At 37.1% G+C, this 19,011-nt stretch overlaps 1 long non-coding RNA gene across 7 annotated transcripts in view; it reads left to right on the top strand.

Moving 5' to 3' along the window:
* LOC105486124 (uncharacterized) overlaps positions 1 to 19,011 on the top strand; it is a 329,958-nt gene that overhangs the window by 159,766 nt on the left and 151,181 nt on the right. For all 7 annotated transcript variants that reach the window (XR_011620990.1, XR_011620988.1, XR_011620989.1 and 4 more), the window contains one exon: positions 17,914 to 18,112. This is a non-coding gene — a long non-coding RNA (uncharacterized lncRNA). The remainder of the gene's footprint in view (positions 1 to 17,913; positions 18,113 to 19,011) is intronic.

Raw genomic sequence — 19,011 nt, 5'->3', positions numbered from 1 at the left:
ACGTAGCATAGGTGATTTTTAAACAACCTTTGAAAAATGTCTCTACACATTTTTTTCAATGTTGTGGCAGGAGGGCAGATTAAATACTTCCTATATCAATGATATTTACCATGTTGTTAATATGTTGACTCCCTATTGTCTGTCTCAAATCAGGCATGACTCTTAGCTTTGTATCATGACAATGAATGGTAAAGTTGGCTTTCTGCCAGGCAGAAGGGGCATATGCAACACACACACAGACACACGCACACATGACACTCTGATATTTTTACATTTACATAATTCCAAGAAATTAAGTGAACATAGAAAGTTGCTAATGCTTTAAGATCTTGTTTTATATAAACAAGGAACCACAATAGGAGTGAGTCAATTTATGTCCTTTCTTCGTGTTCAAATAAACTACAGCTGAAATGATTACACAGCAATTTATACCAATTTTGCTCATGATTATGGTCTGCTCATTCCTCATTTATAGGCAACTAAAACTTATTTTTTGTAGTTTGAAGGAGAGGCTCAGGATACCATTTTATATATATGGGGGCTCTTTATTTTTATTTTTGCCAAACAGAAGCAAAGGTTGGAGTGTTCCACTGAACAACAACTTAGAGTGGTTCGTGGTTTTGCCTGAGAGTGCATTTGGCTCACTTTCACTTCAGCTTTTTAAACCTTTTTGTTCCTTTGGATTTGTGAGTCTTTTCCTTCTACTTCAGAGATTCACTTAACAGGGACGTGCCAGACTCTCAAGTTCCCTCGGCTTATGGTGTGGATCCAGCCGACAGCCCTGTACCATGCCCCGCCCCATGGCAAGCTTGCAGTGTAAAACTGCACCAATTGCGTGAGATGACATACAAGACCACATAATAGAGGGGATTATAAGAGGACAAACATTTCTTTGCTTCATTTACAGTATCATTGTGGAAGGATGAAATGCTCTAAGTCTGCTTTGCCCGGGTGTGGACTTGTAATAATCCACCCAAAACTTTGATTGTTCCCTTCACTTTGCCTTGTAAAAGCTTCTGTGGCTTTTGTGGATTATTACTTCATAATGTTTGGACAAACATCAATTAACATACATCAAAACGTTTCCACTTGTGTCCCTCTATGAATGGAGGAGACCCAAAAGACACATGGGGTTAGAAACACTCACATGGAGATGACAGGAGGCCAAGTTGTGCAGATAACACAGGTGTGCTGCTGGATATGTGTTGGGAAGGGGGCATTTCTTAATGAGCTTGGAGTAATTATCTAACTAGACCTCTAAAGAGTGGCTTTATTGGAGACCTTAGCTATTATGAGGACTTTTTCTTTAAACCTAGGAAATTAGTGGTTGAAAATCAGATGAAGTTTGTGAATCTGGCTGTTGAAATTGGAAGCAGCAGAAATTATGTTAGTTTTCATAGTCATTTGAGAACTTTTTAATCTTAAAAAAAATTCTTGAGAGAAATTTGAATTCATAAATATTGAAAATATTTCTGTGATAATGTCCAACAAAAATATTCACACAGCCATATTATATTATGGAATTTTAAATATATGCCATCTTTTGGTGTTTGGCTTATTCTGGTAGGGATATTTTCTATCTATGAGGCCAATACTGTGAGTAGCTGTAACAAATTCATGGCCAAACCTTTACTGGTCTGTATTGTCAGTTATAAAACATTGACAACAGATTCTTGTCCAGTTGAGAGTACTACAGCTCCAAATATCTCTCATTATGTGTTTATATGATAACAATGTCTGTATTTGTGTGGCAAATCCTCAGAACATATTAATGTTGTTATTAAAGACTGTGTCTAATTTGTAAAGGCATGATAAAATAACCCAAGAATAACTTCATTTTTAGGATTATTTCGTATGTTATTATCATCAAGGCCTAGTTCCTGAAGAATTTAGTAAGTTTCAATAATCACATCAGGCTAATTTGCTGTATTTACAAGTCCACTTTATTAGAGTGGTATTAAAATATACTCATTTTCCTAGATTGTCATAAACCAAACTGAAGGGTTGCCTTTAGTATTAATTTCTTTTGCAAATAATTGTTTTAGCAAAAATTGCAATAATGTTCTTGTGTTAAGGAAATAATAGTAACTGAGTTTTGCTCTATAAGAGATACAAAACCTCTTTGTCTCTTAAGAGGACTTGTTAAAATGCAAGAATCATTCATTTGGTCTATTAAGCTAGGTAAATTCAGTGTTAAGTGGCCCACTTCGAGCACAGGGAGAAATCTTCGTGCTCTGGGGGGACAGAAACATAAACAGGGCTACCTATGGTTCATATTAAAATAAAGGCGGATCTGACCTTATGGATACACCTGATTTTGAGAAGGGGTAGCATAACACTGGCATTTTTCACTTTCAGCTGACATTCTTTAGGTCCTTGCATGGGTAAAGGTGACACTGTATCCTTCTTTAGTCTTAGGTTGCCATTTGAGATGGATGCCTGAAGCCAGGCCTCACCTGGGGCTGCTTGTGTACTCACTCTGTCCTCTCCACATTTAAAATTTCTGCTTTTCTTTTATGTACATAACTGCAGCCACAGGCAATCTTTCCATATGATCTTTAAAGCCAATTATCTTCTATTATCTGTGTGAAGGGACAAACCTTCACATAAAGTCATTGAATTGTATTTGTGTTGAGGACAACAGAACTTTATGAGATATATGCTTCAAAATGTGCAAGAAATTGTCTTTTACTTTTGGCTCTGTGGACTGTGCAAAACTGTTTTGCTTACTCAGTTTAACTGAACATTGCAACCCTGTACCCTTTTGGAGTTCCAATATGGGCCCTGAAGAAAGGAAATTTAATCTGGTGGAAAAAACATGGGCTTTGAAGTCTGAGAGACTTGGTTTTTGATGCTGTCTCTGCTATTTATATCACAAGCTTATTAGTGACAAGGAGGATTAGTGACAATGGAGGATGTGTCCAGCACCTTTTTTGGGCATTTGATAGATTTAAATAGAATAAGAGAAAGCTATCTTGCTTGGAAAAATAGTCCCATTTTCTTCCATTTCAGCTCCCAAATTCTGCAGTTTTAGCTTTATTTTATTCAGAAGTATGAGGTGACATGATGTCTCCCACTTGTATAATTTTACTGTGGATGTACAGGGGGGCAGACTGGGGAGACAATAATAATAATGAGGAAAAATACAGAGAACCAACAAGATATTACTGAATCATAGCCATTTATTTGTGGGATTCCTTTTAGACCTCTCACAATAGGAAAGTGGATTTAATTTAGCCCAAGAGGCAGTTGCATTTTTCTACATTTAATACCCTGTCTCATGGATAAGGGGTCACTTTGATTTGATTATCACACACTCAAGTGAAACTTTCCTATGTGGCTTTGAGGAGAGATCCCTGACCTGTTTAAGTTTAATCTATTTTGGTAAAAATACTTATTAAAAATGATATTAGACTTCCAAGGTCTTTTCCTACCAACTTGCTTTTGTTGGTTGCCTATCACTTGGCTATCATTTTTAGACACTAAATGAAAAGCATGTGTAGCAAAGCACAGAAATGCACTTCTATTCCATATTACCATGGGTAATGTCCAATATGAAATATGGGTTTTCTTGAAGTAGGACACACTACTTTAATTATTACATCCAGTTTGGAAACATGAATATTTATACAATTAGAAACTTGGAAGCATAGCACAAATTCTTTCTAGTTGGACTCTGACCTAGTCATTTCCCCCTCCCCCCCAATTCTGGCCTATAAATACAGCCCCAAAGATGAAACACCATGATAGCCTTACATTAACTGATTCTAGAAGAAAATACTAAAAAAAAGTGGTCACATGAAATAACATTTTTGTTAGTACTGAGCTCCAAAGTCACCTAGATTATTTTTTTCCATTGTCTATTTTCATGTGAGTGATGGTAGGTGCTTTTGTTATTCATAACTTTTCTTTAGTTCTACATGATGAAAATGAAATCATACAAAAGAAGTATGTGGCTTATTAGAATATTTGAAGAGTGCACTTAAGGCTGTAAATCAGGTCTTATTATAATTCCTTCTTAATTGTTTGTTCATATTTTTTCCCTTTGGATTCTAATTTTTCAGTGCCAAGATAGATATTGTTATACATTTCCAAAAATTAATTGTACTCATGTGTAAATGAATAAAACCTATGTTCTTCATAGAAAACACACATGCATATCAAATACAAGCACACACACAACTGCAGTTCAAAGCATGAATCACTCTTAGGCTTTTGAGAGCATGCCTCTAGCTTGTTGTCCTAATGAAGAGTTGTGAGCCTGCTAAAAATGTTTCATTTCTAAATTTTCTAGATAAAAGTAGTTAAGGTTTTGACCATCTGCTAGTTTTGTTTTATTTGTTGTTTATTTATTGATGTGAAAATAAATTTACCTGAGTTCGTGTAATATAAGCTATTGGACTTTGTATAAATTGTTATACTAGGCTTTAAGATTTATAATGAATTTTAAATTAACAGTAATTCTATTTCTGATTATCAGATTAGTAATACTTAATAAGAAAAACACTCTTGTAGGTGTAGGTAAATTGTAAGAGCCAGAAAGCTCACTAGCAAAATAGCATCGTTTTAGTAGTGTTTTTCTCTTTCTATGTAAGAAACTTGTTAAAGACTTTTTTTTTTCCCATTTAGGGAACACTTTTTAGTAATTGACTTCTACCAGACACATTTCTGCTAGATTTGTTTCCTCCCTTAATTTGGTCAGGTAACATGGGGGAAGAAATGGTCAGGGTACCTAAATAGAATTTGTGACCAAAATTAGAACTGGGAATCTTTTCAATTAGTTTGTTGAAAAATATATGTGACTTTTTATAATATTTGTCACTGTTTTCATTGAGCCAATGAGAATAGAAAATAGGAACCTGTAAAAAATTCATTGAACTTGGGTCTTGTTCGTTATTGTATCACTGGATTTGTTGAGTAAATGGGTGTGCTTTCCTGGGAAAAGATATCACCATTTGTTATGCTCGAAGTGGATAGTGATACCAAGATACCTTATCACTGTCTACACAACTTGACAAAGATGTAGAGGAAAAACTTGTAATGGATCCCATGACCTCAAATTGAACACAACATATTAAGCACTCTTTTGTGAATAAGGCCTGAAATCACTAGTTTTTAGGGGCAGTTTGGGGTGGTGAGTCAGTAAAGGAAAACAGTCATTTGGTTTGCTTCCTAATTGGGATTATCAGTGGCTACAAATACTGAAGTCAGATAGGATGAGCTGAATACCATCTATCCCCCTTCACTTTCAACTTTTCTATACTCGTATTGATACTTGCCAGTATCAGCAAAGGGAAAAGAAGCCCAGGGCTGGGAAGAAAGCTTATGCAATAAGTTGGTGAGCTTATGCAGCTCAATAAAAACTGATGACCCAATGTTATTTCAAGGACATATTATTCTAAATCTGAAAGGAATGTTGCAACCTAATCCTTACCGTCTTCACTCACCTGCTTCCAGTGAGGACTGCTACTGACGACGAGCTTAAAAAGCCTTGAAGAGGAATTTAGATTTGAGCCAATACACAACAACACAACCAGGCTTGTATTCCCTTAAAAATCCTGTCTTCCTGAGTATGTATACCAATATTATGGAAAATTATGTATGCGTTTCACCCACACTGATATGTTTTTGTTTTTGGCTTAAGACATTAAGGAAATCTGACACCCTTTTGAGGCTTCTTAATCACATGCTTTAAAAATATTTCTGAGAGAATGGATTAAAATAATTGCGTAGAGGATGAGTGGTGGCATGGGAGAGTTTTCACAAACTTTTGTAGTCATAGAGATTTTTTTTACAAGAAGAACTTGTAAGGAGAGCCATGAGGAAAGAGATAGAAGAGGCTGAGCATTGAAAGTGGGAGGTTATCTGCTATACCTGTCGGTACGATGGAGGGTATGTTGACCTGGAGGAGGATTTCTTGATGCTGAGGTTGAGTCCTTCTTCCCTTACCTACGTTTGTTGGGAATGTGGAACAGCTGCTCATCACCCGTATGATTCCATTATTTAATCTGCCAGCTTTTTTCTGGGAATGAAATAATCCTGATTCTTTTAAGCTTTCATCATGGTATCTGTTTCCCCGCTTTATAGTCATTTTCACCAAGTTCTTCTCCAACTCTCCTCATCACAATTACAACTGGGAGCTCCAGAAGGGAATAACGCTGCTGAATGTAATGGGAACATGACTAAAACTGTTTTCAAAAGCATCCTCCATGGGCACAGATAAATTACTGTACAGTTTTACTTCATTATGTGGTCTGATTTCAGTAATTGGGTTTAGAGGAGACATTGCCCAAAGAAGGGGAAGTCACCAGTTTCAATTATTATTATTATTTTTAATTTCTGAAAGGGGAAATTTCAGTAGTATTCTGTGTTTGTCCTTCATTTCCCTCAGATTTTTTTCTATGTGTTAATCTGATCTTTATGGACAAACACATTGTATTCTGCTTATTTTAATTGGAGTTAAAAGTATACTAATGGCTTCTGTCAGTGATAACACTCATTTATTCATCCATTTATGCACTCAAGCCATATGTTTGAACTGCTAGCAAGAGAAAAGGTATATTCTAGGTGATAGGATTAAAATAGTGAATATAGATATAGTACCTACAGTCTCGTGGTAGAGAAAGGTATTATATAGATGCTTATGTAGTTGAAAATTGAAATATAAGAGATAAAAGAAAGAGCAAAGTTGTATGAGAATATAAATAAAGGAAACTCACTAGGGACAAAACAAGGCTTCTCCTGGGAAAACGAAGGCACTGGAGCTGACATTTGGTGGATGAGTTAATTGGACCAAGAGGCAAAGGTGTTGGAGAACTGCATTCTCTGTAGAGGGAACAGCATATTCAAAAAGTATTATATATTTTTTATACCGTTAGCAGATTTAAATTTCCTTAAATTTTATTGTCTCCTTTAATTATTTTAATTTGAATTACCTGTTTTCCCTTCATTCTGTCATAAGGAGTCTCTCATTTGAGTTTCTATTGTATGCTGATCCTGTAATAAGGGATTTGAATTTTTCCTGATTAAATAACAAAATTTCATATCGTGTTATACCATTCCTTAGGGCTCCACTTTGAATAAAAAACAGCCAGTGGCTTTCACTTTTCATCCTAGACTTTGTTTAGTGCAACACTTTCTAAACCCTCTGTAAATCCCTGTAGTCATGTCTGTGTAGACATACATTGTTACAGAGGCACTCTGTCCTTTTTTCTGCTTTTGGAGAATAGGTGCAAAATTTTCCCAAATTCTAAGACAGTTTTATTGAATAGGACAGTCACCTTATAAAATGGCGATAAGCATAGACCCTCCTACATATCCCAGTAGCTCTATAGTTCTGCTTTGAGCTGCCTGATTAATTGACTCCCCAAGTCCCTCCCTAAATTCTTGATTAGTTAAGATTCCCCACATTCCTGACTTTTCCTTGAATTCTGTAGTCTCTAAAATTTGACTTACCCATCCTGACTGTTGCCTACTCTTTAAATATCTTAGTTTGGAGCCCTGATTGATAGTCCCTGCATGGTTGTTCTTCAAGCACATATGAACATTACATTCTCATGTGCCCTAGAACTGTGGGTTTGTTTGGTGTCTTTTAAATCATTCATAGAGAAAAAATGCAGGAAACTCAAACAAGATAGATAATATGATATAAAACAATGTTTAGAATATGGTCCTTCTTGGCTGGGCGTGGTGACTCACACCTGTAATCCTAGCACTTTGGGAGGCTAAGGAGGATGGATCGTGAGGTCAAAAGATCAAGACCATCCTGGCCAACATGGTGAAACCCCTTCTCTACGAAAACTACAAAAGTTAGCTGGGCGTGATGGCACTTCCCGAGTAGTCCCAGCTACTCAGGAAGCTGAGGCAGGAGAATCGCTTGCACCCAGGAGGTGGAGGTTACAGGGAGCCGAGATTGCACCACTGTACTCCAGCCTGGTGTCAGAGCAAGATTCCATCTCAAAAAGAAAAAAAAAAAAAAAAATAGCCGGGCCTGGTGGCACACACCTGTAGTCCCAGCTACTCAGGAGGCTGAGGCAGGAGAATCGCTTGAACCTGGGAGGGGGAGGTTTCAGTGAGCTGAGATCGCATCACTGCACTCCAGCCTGGCGACAGTGCAAGGAGACTCCATCTCAGAAGAAAAAAAAAAATATGGTCCTTCTCTTCAAAAGAAGGACTGACAGTAAAAGGATTTCCATTTTCAGTGGCAATACCTTTGATTATTAAGGATGTTCATCACTTCACTTTGTGAGGCAGGAAGAATGACTTATCCAAATCATTCATTTTGTTATGAAAAGAATATTTTATTCAAGTGGGCACATTAATTCTTCCACATTGAGCTCTGTGGACTCCTAGATGATATGAGGATACTAACTAGATGTAGATAACTCCTAATTCTCTAGTGTCCCTCTCTTCACCCTTCTGCTCTCAGGCTTACCAAATTATGGACATGACTCATTTCTCTCCATATTCTATTACTCATACATCTTGACGAATATTCAAACGATATGGCAAAGATTGACCAGTGCTTTTTCTTTTTCTTAACTCTAAAACTTCTTGATGGTCTGTTATCTTCTGGGCTCCCCTTCTTCATCCACCTGCTTCTCTTATTTGCTTTTGAGCTTCATTAGATCTCCCATTATGATAGTTTTCTTCTCTACAAAAGTGCAAAAGAGAAATGAAAGATAAATACTTTCTCCTCTAACTAGATATAAGGAGTTTGCCAAATTGCAACATCAGAGGAAACAGTCCTCACAAGACTGCTCTCACCTGTGGACAGCAATTGCAAGTTCAGAGATTTCCCAAAACCACACTCAGTTTTGATAACCTGCTGTTACGACTCACAGAACTCAGGAAAGTGCTATATTTGTGATTAGTTTTCTATTGAAAGGAGGCAAATGAGAACTGGTCAAAGAAAGAGACACACTGGGCAAATTCTGGGAGGCAAAGTTTCTGGTCGTCTCCCGGTGGAATCCTGGATGGCATTACCTCCTCCAGGCTACTATGTGAGACAATACTCAACCAGTGCTGCCCAGGAGGGAGCCTCACTTGATCTTCAGTATCTAAAGTTTTCATGGGAGCTTCATTATGTGGGAATAATGTATTGCCATGTTTCCAGCTCTCCTCCCTCACTGGAACACCACATGTTCCAAGGGGTCGACCATAAATTACTTCATTAGCATAAACTGTTCAGGTGTGCTTGAGGGTTCATTACGAATAACAAATACACTCTTACATGCAGAAGTTCCAAGGGTGTAGAGTTCACCTCCTGAAAGTCAGGATTCATTCTTACACAGTAGTTAATATAAGTTAAGAAAATCTGTCACTCTTTTAACTAACATATTTTTATAATATATTACTATGTATTATATGTCTAAACATATTATAACATATTCCATTTATAGTAAATAAATATGTATGATATGAGATCAAGATATCTGTGAAAATGATCAGTTGTTTGGATTATGAACTCCGAATGATATTTTCTTTTGAAGGATCTTTTATAGTCATGGGACGAAGTAAGTCACCACTAGAGGTATCATTATATATACAGTATTAGCACACCTACCTGAACCTCATTTTGTGGGAAAATGCCTCCAAATCTTTCATTTATTTATTAATTGGAATTATTTCATTCCTTTACCATTTAAAATGCATTACTTGAGAATCTAGGGTGGGTCAGGCACTATGTTATAAATTTTGTGATGAGAGCAACATAGTTCCTGTCTTTGAAGAGCTACCATTCTATTGCAGGAGGCAGTGAGAAAAATTATAATACAATACCATAAATGCTATACTAGTCATGAACCAGATACTGTGGGAACTAAATGTAAGTACTTTCATTGAATTCATGGGTAAGAAGTATCATCCTGGAAACAAGTTTCTTATGTCTGTCACATTGTATGTATAGTACTGGACAAATTCCAATGTTAAAATTAAAGTTTAATTATATAAGTTGGCATAAAGTTTTCATCTGTGTAGCCACTAAAATAGAAGTTGCTATTATATTTAATAGCTCCTTTTAAAAGCACCAAACTGTTTTAATTAACAAAAAAATCATGAACACATTTTTTCATCAACTGCCAACAAAGTCTTCTGTTTGTATCATATTTCTAAGGAATTTCATCTTGTTACTAAGTCTGTTTTGAGGGCTAATTTTGTCCTTACTATATTCTCAAAAGGAGAAAAATCAGAATTCTCCTTTCTGATTATCTATGAAATCTAGTATCTTGTTAGCTTCGTAATCATGTTTCATTAACTTCCCCAAGTACATGCAAAATACTCTGAGAAACTGTACATTTCAGAGCTATATAAGAAGAGAATCATATATTTTGATATTTAATTAAATGTGGTTAACATTTATTGTATAATATTTTATTCTTTTATTATTTCATGTGTTAAACCTTTAACAGTTTCAAGTCTTAGCAATAAGATAAAAATCCTTGAAGAAAATTATCATGTAACATTATATACATAGTAGTTACTCAGATATTATTAAATACAGGAATATGAAAGTATTTTGCTAAAAATATATTCTCCTAGAAGACTTTCCAAACAAATTATATCAGGATAATGTGAGAGAATGACAGGGAATGTTGGAGAAGGTGCTCTTCCAAGGGCTTTGCGTGTAATAACTTATTTAATTCTCTTAACAATGAGATAGATATTAGTCTTATAAATGCTATCTTAGCAGGGTCTCTAAAATATATGCTTTTTCCTCTACTTTTGACTCAAGTGACAAATAATAAGAAAATGTTATTATCTAAAACTTGGAAGTATAGGAAAAGATAACTGTGTGACTTACATTGTTAAGTGACGGCATTGTCTAACAAGCTCACTTAAAGGTCTTCTGTCTTAAAAATGTAACTTTACTTGACTTGCTATTTACTGGTATCCATGACAACATTTTATAGCTTTGTAAGCACAGATCTTAACTTGCAGAAAGCCAAGAGGGTGCATGTGTTTATTTTTCTGGTAGTAGTGCAAATGGTTTCAGCCCAGTAACAAAGATCACCTCAAAGTTCATGTCTCTGGCCCTGTCAGACAATACTCTGTTTTTGTTGTTGTTATTCTAATTTAGCAATCCCATTCCAGATTTCTTCTTTTCTTTCACTGACTCTGTATACGTGGGTCAGTATGTTTTAGTATAATGACCAGCAAAATAATGCCCTTGTGGATTTTCTTAACAAATTCAATAAAACTTTGACTATGCATCTACATGAGAATGATATTGTCTTAAGATTTTGAAAACTGTGTTTGACAACAAATGACCACTTTCTTGAATTCTTACTGCATTAATCCATTTAGGCTGCTATAACAGATACTAGTAAACTAGGTGGCTTGTAAACAACAAATGTTCATTTTTACCGTTCTCGAGGCTGGGAAGTCCAAGACCAAGGTGCTGGCAGATTAGTGTCTGGTGAAGGCGCATTCTTCATAGACAGTGCCTAGCTGTGCCCCCACATGGTGGATGGGGCTAGCTAGCTTTCAGAGGTCTCTTTAAGAGCACTAATCCAATCATGAGAGCTCCACTCTTGTGACTTTATCACCTACCAAAAGTTCCCACATCCTAATTCCACTGCCTTTGGGGTTAGGATTTCAATAAATAAATTTTGAGGAGACAAATGTTCAGATCATAGCACCTGTTAACAGGTTAACTCTCCTATAATCTCTGCCCCAACTTGCTATCAATCTTGTATTTCACTTTTTTTTTTTCAGATGGAGTCTCACTCTCACTCTGTCGTCCAGGCTGGATGGAGTGCAGTGGCACGATCTCTGCTCACTGCAACCTCCGCCTCCCAGGATCAAATGATTCTCCTGCCTCAGCCTCCTGAGTAGCTGGGATTACGGGCACCTGCCACCACACCCAGCTAATTTTTGTATTTTTAGTAGAGAAGAGGTTTCATCATGTTGGCCAGGAACTCCTGACCTCTGGTGATCCACCCACCTTGGCATTCCAAAGTGCTGGGATTACAGGCATGGGCCACCATGCCTGGCCTTATATTTCACTTTTAACCCAGCTCCAAAACAAAATAAAACCATTGCTCACCAGGGAAAGCCAGGATTCAATGTGAAACTCCAGATACTCTGTGCTAGATTTTCAGGACTGCCATAACAAACTTTCACAAACTTGGTTTATTAATATGGTGGAAAATGGAAACTTATTCTTTCACAGTTCTGGAGGACAGAAGTCCAAAATCAAGTACTTGGTAATACCATACTCCCTCTGTGGGCTCTAAGGAAGAAGTTTTTTTTCCTCTTTCAGCTTCTGGGAGCTATTAGTATTACTTAATTTGTGGATGCAAAATTCCAGTTTCTGCATCCATCTGTGCAGTGCCTCCTCCTCTTCCGTGTTTTCTCCTCCCTGTCTGTCAAATATCCTTCTGCCTTACTCTTGTGACATGTGTCATGGCATGTAGGTCCACCCAGACAATCAAGGATGATCTTTAAATCTCAAGATCTTTAACTTAGTTACATCCGCAAAGATCCTTTCCCCAAATAGCTAACATTCAGAAGTTCTGGGAATTAGGATATATTCATATCTTTTTGGGGACTACCATTCAACCCACTATGCTGCCATATCCAGCCCCAGTTCAGCTGTCTATGCTTACCTCCCAGTGTTTCTTGATAAGAATTTCTGTTTATTTCTTGATCCCTCTCCTATCCCTAACCTACAGACTTTACTCTTTATGACATATTGCTTTTGTTGATCATAGAGTTTCTCTGCCTAGCACAGCTCCCCGCTCCTTTTATGTATCTAGTGTACAATCTTCCTTCAAGCAGGCTTCCGCTGTCCCCATCCCCAGCTTCCCCAATTCCAGGCTGAGTCTGGTGCTTTCTCGGATGCTCTCACTGCACTGTGAACATACTCTTATTCTGTTGCTTCCTGAATTTCATTGGCTGTCCCCTTCTGTGTATATCTGTATCCTCCATCAATCTTTTTCTCAAAGAGCACAAACTGTGCACAACCTCACTCAGTGTCTGTCAATAACAGGCATTTACTAAGGGTTGTTAGATCGGTCTCTTACTCAAAACCTACTTGTTTTTAAAATTTAGCTGACGACTTTCTTTATGTTTAAACAAATCTAGCATGTGAATTATAATTTATTTTGTGTTCTGGTATCCCTCAGCTATCTTTCTTGTACTTGGTTGGTTCACCTAAGTTACTAACTTTAGAGGATAAAATTCATGTCTTCTGTGGTAGATGCATTGGGAACACAGAAATAACTCACTAGATTTGTTCACTTAATCCCCAGTGGAAATATAAAAAATATACCTTGGGAGGAAGATAACCTGGCTTAAGTTTATCTTTTACTTTTCTCCCCATTAGAGAAAGTCAGACTTCTTAACAGTTTACTAATGCTTTAGAACTAAGAAAAGTTGTGTTCCAGTTGGAATTTCTAGTTTCTGGGTTTTAACAAACTGTCAGCTTTCATAAAGCACATTGGTAGAATTTAATTTTCCTTCCCTATTTTATATCTTAATCATAACCACAGTACAAATAATTTGTTGTTTCAAAATCTCCATTCACTCATACATTTTATTCTTATTGACCTTGGCTTATGCAATTTGGGTGGAAAGAATCACTAACTAGGAGAGGAATATTTGAACTTTGATTTTATGTTTCAGACAAAGTCTTAACTGAGACTTCAGCCACATGAAAGCATGAAATTATTATCTGCCTACTTTGGGAAAACCACCAGTTTAAAATATAAAAGAATTGTATTGTGTGATAGCTTACTCTAAGAAACTTTATTTTCTATTCTTAACTATTAAATGAATATTTGGGCAATGGAAAATTTTTGTTTTCTATGGCCTTATGAATGTTAGCCTTAAAATCATTTAAAAAATTCACCTGGTGTCAGGTATCATTAAAAACTCCATATTTGTGCCAGATTAACTGAAAACTTTGGCCCCAGATAAATTGGTGGATTTTGGCCAAGTTTTAGGCAAACTTGGGTCTTTCTTTATTTCAGGTAGAAAGAACATAAAGCTCTATGGATTCTTGCCCTCTGAACTAAACCAACTAAAATTCAACAATTTGGCCATGATTTCCTTAGAGGTTTCATATATTTTTTCGGCTATAAAATGTAAACCCAGGTCAAGAGGCATATACTGAAACCTCAATTTTAGTAAGAAAAATATTTATGAACTAAAAGTGGAAATTCTACAGAAACTTGGCTGCGGAGAAAACTTTAAAACTGGAACAATTAACTTAGATTATTTGGGAGAGGCGAATCTTTCAATGTAATTTGCTCTTTTTTTCTGTTCTCATAATTTTAAAGAGCTTTGCGCTAACAAGCTTCTATGCTGCATTACAATATTTTGATAGGTTCTGTAGAGAAACTTCTCTTATTTTTTCCCTTTGCCTTTAATGTTTTGACTCTTTAATTTGAATCACTCTTTTATTTCTTTTTAATGCTTTTCTATTATGAGGAACTTAGCAAATTTCCCTCAAGGACTGAATCAGAGGGAACAGTGAGTGAATCCAGGCAATATTGCCCTCCATATTATGCTCCCTTGTGATCCTTGTGTTGACCACTTTCTCTGAACAAGGAAACAGCTCTGTAACATAGCATGACTGAAGATGAGTTTCTTGTGTTTTGTGGAAACACTCCCCAAGAGGTGAGGAGGTGACCTCTATCCCTCCCCTTTGTCTAGACATCTCAGTCCTGGAGCTCACAATTATTTCTAAAGAGTTTCTAGCTGTTCTCACCAGGATTGTGTTGAGGCCTTATGCAAATAAAACCTCAAGAGGTGCACCTAAACTTATCTGAAAAGTCTCCTGAAGATTCTTCACACAACTTTTCTCTCCTTTCTTTTTTTTTTTTCCAGTAACCTCTTTACCCCTTTCCACGAAGATTTCTATGCCTCAGAACAAAGTTGACCTCATCTTGAAGAGAAGATAGAGGGGAGATAATGCCTGTAAACATCTATCACAAAATGTTGCTCCAATTACTGATGAATTAATAAAAAGTCATATACTCTCTTCTGATGCCCATCATCTGCTCCTGTAAGCCTTATTTCCCACTGTTCTTCTACGTAGTGTATGCTCTAGTCAAAAATTTGACTCTTGCTATCATTCATTAATTCCTTCAATCAGTGAGTGTTTTTGAGTATCTACTATGTGCCAGACACTATTCTAGCCTCCAAAGATCCATTAAAACAAGCGAAACAAAACCAGACACATTTCATGGTCTCCTGGACCCCATATTTTAGTATAGCCTGGGCATTCCAGCTTTGTACCTTTCTCTTCTTTGGTGGTCCCTCCTTAAGTATTGCCAGTCCTAACTTTCAACTGGTCCCTATGTTTCAAAGTTGTCTTGAATCCACAAAGTGTCTTAATAAATAGACTTACTCTTAACACTTGCAAGGTTGTGAGGCCTAGGATTGAAGTATGAATGAAACCTACATACTATTTGCATAAATATTTAAAAGATACAAGTTCAACTAAAAACCCTGATAGCTATATAATTTCAAAATTTAAAATTGTGTAAGGCTGTGGTGTTTATTTGTCTAGAAGTTGGCAAAGTATCCAAGATTACTACGTGTATTTTTGAGCATATCTGGATATTCTGTGTTGATTAGCTGTTAAAAATTTTAAATGTTTAATATTGCAGAATGTTGCTCAGCTTCCCTATGCATCTATTGCAAACATGCTAATTTGCTAAAGTATGAATGTGTCCACATGCCACACCTGGAACCTGCGGAGAAGAACAGCTCAGCAACAGCTGGGAAAGATGCTTCATTATCAAGAATCCTTTACACCCATACTGAGAACTGTACAAGTTAATTAATTTGTGTTTTCTCTTACCTAACTCTTCTGCTGCTCACATCTTTCCCAACAAAGTAGTATCATCTCTGAAGTCAGCAGCAGCTGGCCTCATGCCATTTCATACCATTCTCGTGCAGTCATCTTTTGTTCTGGGGACAAACGACAAGAGGTTCGAGGAGTTGATTATTTGGGACTTGAAGGAGGTTTGACATGAGAACCTGCATTTAAAACCACAGGTTGGGCTCTGCTTGCTGGACCCCAGGTGACGATATATCCATGTATTCTATTATAAATCTGGGTTTGTATGTTCATAATGTGTGGCACTCTCTAAAGCATGAGACCCAAAGGAGGATATTCTTACACAGGCCAGAAGGAAATACTTTCTGAAGGAAACTTTACTTGGACTAGGAGTGATCTGTAATTCTGAAATCTCTAAACATTGCATTTTTTTTGTAATGCCCGGAAAAATGTGAGAAATACTATAATACTTCACCCATATGTCATATCGCCTCATAGAAAAAAAGTAGTATTTTATGAGTACGAAAGATATTTATTTGTTTTTTTCCGCCACCATCTATGCACAATAGATTCAAGATTATAGAGCGTTATTTTAAAAAATATTGAACAACTAAACTAAGTACAAAAATGCAAATAAATAATTCATAATCCTTGTTTTCTTAAACTTAAGAATAAGTTTTATACATCTCTGTGACGGGGTAATTAACAACTCCCACCACCAAATGGCAAATGTGAATTGCAGTGTGGGTAGGAGAGGAGTGAGGGAAGGAAGAAGCGTGAGAATCAGTTTAGTTTAAGAGGAAATTGGGAAATACTAATGGGAAAGCTCATAAAGGAAATAAGAGATACAGGAATAGAGGGCAAGGCAGAGATTAGGATTAGTGAATGATTTTTGCATTGTGGTTCAGAAATTATAATAATATTTGCCTCTTTGGTGATAATCAATACACTTCATAGGTGTTTCCTATGTGTTAATGATTCTATTGAATATTTTACACATACCAGTTCATTTAATCCTTAGAACCACATGAGGCTGATGTTACCATAGTCCCTCTCTTTGAGATCATGTAAATAAGGCTTTGAGATGCTTACTTGCTAACAGAGCCAGAAAGTGAACCCAGGTGTATCTGACTGCAAAGCTTCCTTTTAATCACAAGGACATTTGAAGTCATTGGATAGGATTCAGGCTCCTTGGAATAGGGCAAAGAAAAATAAAAGAAGAAAAGGACAGTTAGAGAATGGTAACATCTGGGAGAAGAAAAAGAAGCTTTATTAATTTGGCTAACTTATGAGTGAACAAAATCCCACTTGAATTGATTTAAGCAAAAGAGGGGATTTTAATGGAAGGCTAAGCTATGAAAGAATGGGACAACCGTGATTAGAGAAAGGTCAGTATCTTTTATAGTATCAGGAACCAAACCCCAGCATCAAGCTTCTTTCCCTGTCTCTTAGCCATGTTTCTTTTCTCCGTATGTCAAGCTCATTCTTATCTCTTTCTAAAGAGTTTTTTCCATGTGGCAAGAACTCAGGTAACCAAAATTTCCAAAATTTTATAGCTTATGATTTCAGTCAACAGAGGCACATTGGAATGACTCTTTGGCTCTTGAGTCCAAAAATCAGGACGAGGTACTAATTGTCCCTGCCTAGGTCAAGACATACCAATAGTATTAGGATGCTTTTTGCTGCATAACAGAAAACACGAATAACCTCTTATTGTATATTTTTCTTACATAACAAGAACTCTAGAGGGAGGAGCTCTAGAGTTGGTCAGGGATAAATGATGTCAAGGGGCAGATTATCTAGGATTCTTTTAGCATTCTGTGTGGGTAGAAGCATTAATGCTGTTGTTGTCATAGCCATATCCTTATGGTAGCATATGAAGCAGAAAAGAGGCAGGAAAAATAACTCTCCTTGTGTGACATTCTCTTTTTATTTGGAGAGAAATAACTGCATTTCAGAGTTAATGGGATCTGAACCTAATACAATTTTAGGATCTTCTTTAAGAAAAGCAGAAAAATATTAAAATTAAAAACGGGGCACAGGGCTTTGACTGGAGTCATTGTGAGTGTTGGCCTCTAAACTTCCTGGTAAATCAAGTCTCTGTTGAATTTCTTTTGTTTCAGTGGTTGGACTGAGTCCCATGAAGCCAGATAACTTCTGACTGCAAGGAGCTTGGAAAAGCAAGTATCTGGATCTTTTACCAGCTAAATTTGGAGATAGGTATCTACCAGACTGGGGAAGAAGAGGAGAAGAATGGCTGTTGAGTGCAGATCAATTTGTTTCCACTGAAGTCTATGGATGAAATATTTACGCATAGCCGAGGTATAGAACTGTGTTGTAAAATGTGGTTGATTTGGTGGTAACTATGTGGATGGGTGTGATAGGCTGAAGTGTCCCCCCGCAAGTTTATGTCTACCTGGGATCTCAGAATGTGACTTTAATTGGAAATAGGGTCTTGCTGATGCAATTAGTTAACAACTTTGAGATGAGTCATAATGGGTTTTCGGTGGGTGCTAAATCCAATGGCTGGCATCCTTATAAGAAGAGAGGACACACAGACATGCACAAGAGAAGGCGATGCAAAGATGGAGGCAGAGCCTGGGGTTATGCTGACAGGAGCCAAGGAATGCCGGGGGACATTAGAAGCTGAAAGAAGCAGGGAAGGAGTTTCCTCTATAGGCTCAGAGGATGCATGGCCCTGCTGACACCTTGATTTCTGGCTTCCAGGCTCTAGAACTGAGAGAGAATTAATTCCTGCTGTAATAAATCACCCAGTTTGTGGTCATTTACTGTGGCAACCTTAGGAAACTAAAACGATAGGGTAAAGGGCAGTTATCAGAAGGAGCGGATGTGGTGCTGGTAGACAATCCCAAAGGTGTCCATTGTAGAATTTATGAAAGGAGCTTAGTAGCAGGTGGAGTCATAGTTAGTAGTAGGATGAGGGCCAGGTTAGTATATTGCCTTGATGTTACGACAAGGCATGAGAATGTCAGTGCCAGGAAGAGTGTACACTGAGAAGTTGAGAAGAGGGAAGGCATGATGAGACAGGAGGACAAGCACCTGGCCTTTCATCTAGACAAACTAATTCCTAAGCATTTCTACCTCCTTCCTGAGTCTGCCTGTGAATGCCCTTCACGTGAAATGCTTGTCACCTCACTCTGCTTGACTAATTCATTGCCGTTCCCTTTGTGAAACTGACATTGAAGGCACACTCCTTCAGT

The sequence above is a fragment of the Macaca nemestrina genome, chromosome 3 (assembly GCF_043159975.1).
Source record: "Macaca nemestrina isolate mMacNem1 chromosome 3, mMacNem.hap1, whole genome shotgun sequence".
In the NCBI taxonomy this organism is placed as follows: Eukaryota; Metazoa; Chordata; class Mammalia; order Primates; family Cercopithecidae; genus Macaca; species Macaca nemestrina.
This window is presented reverse-complemented; position numbering and strand designations above follow the sequence as displayed.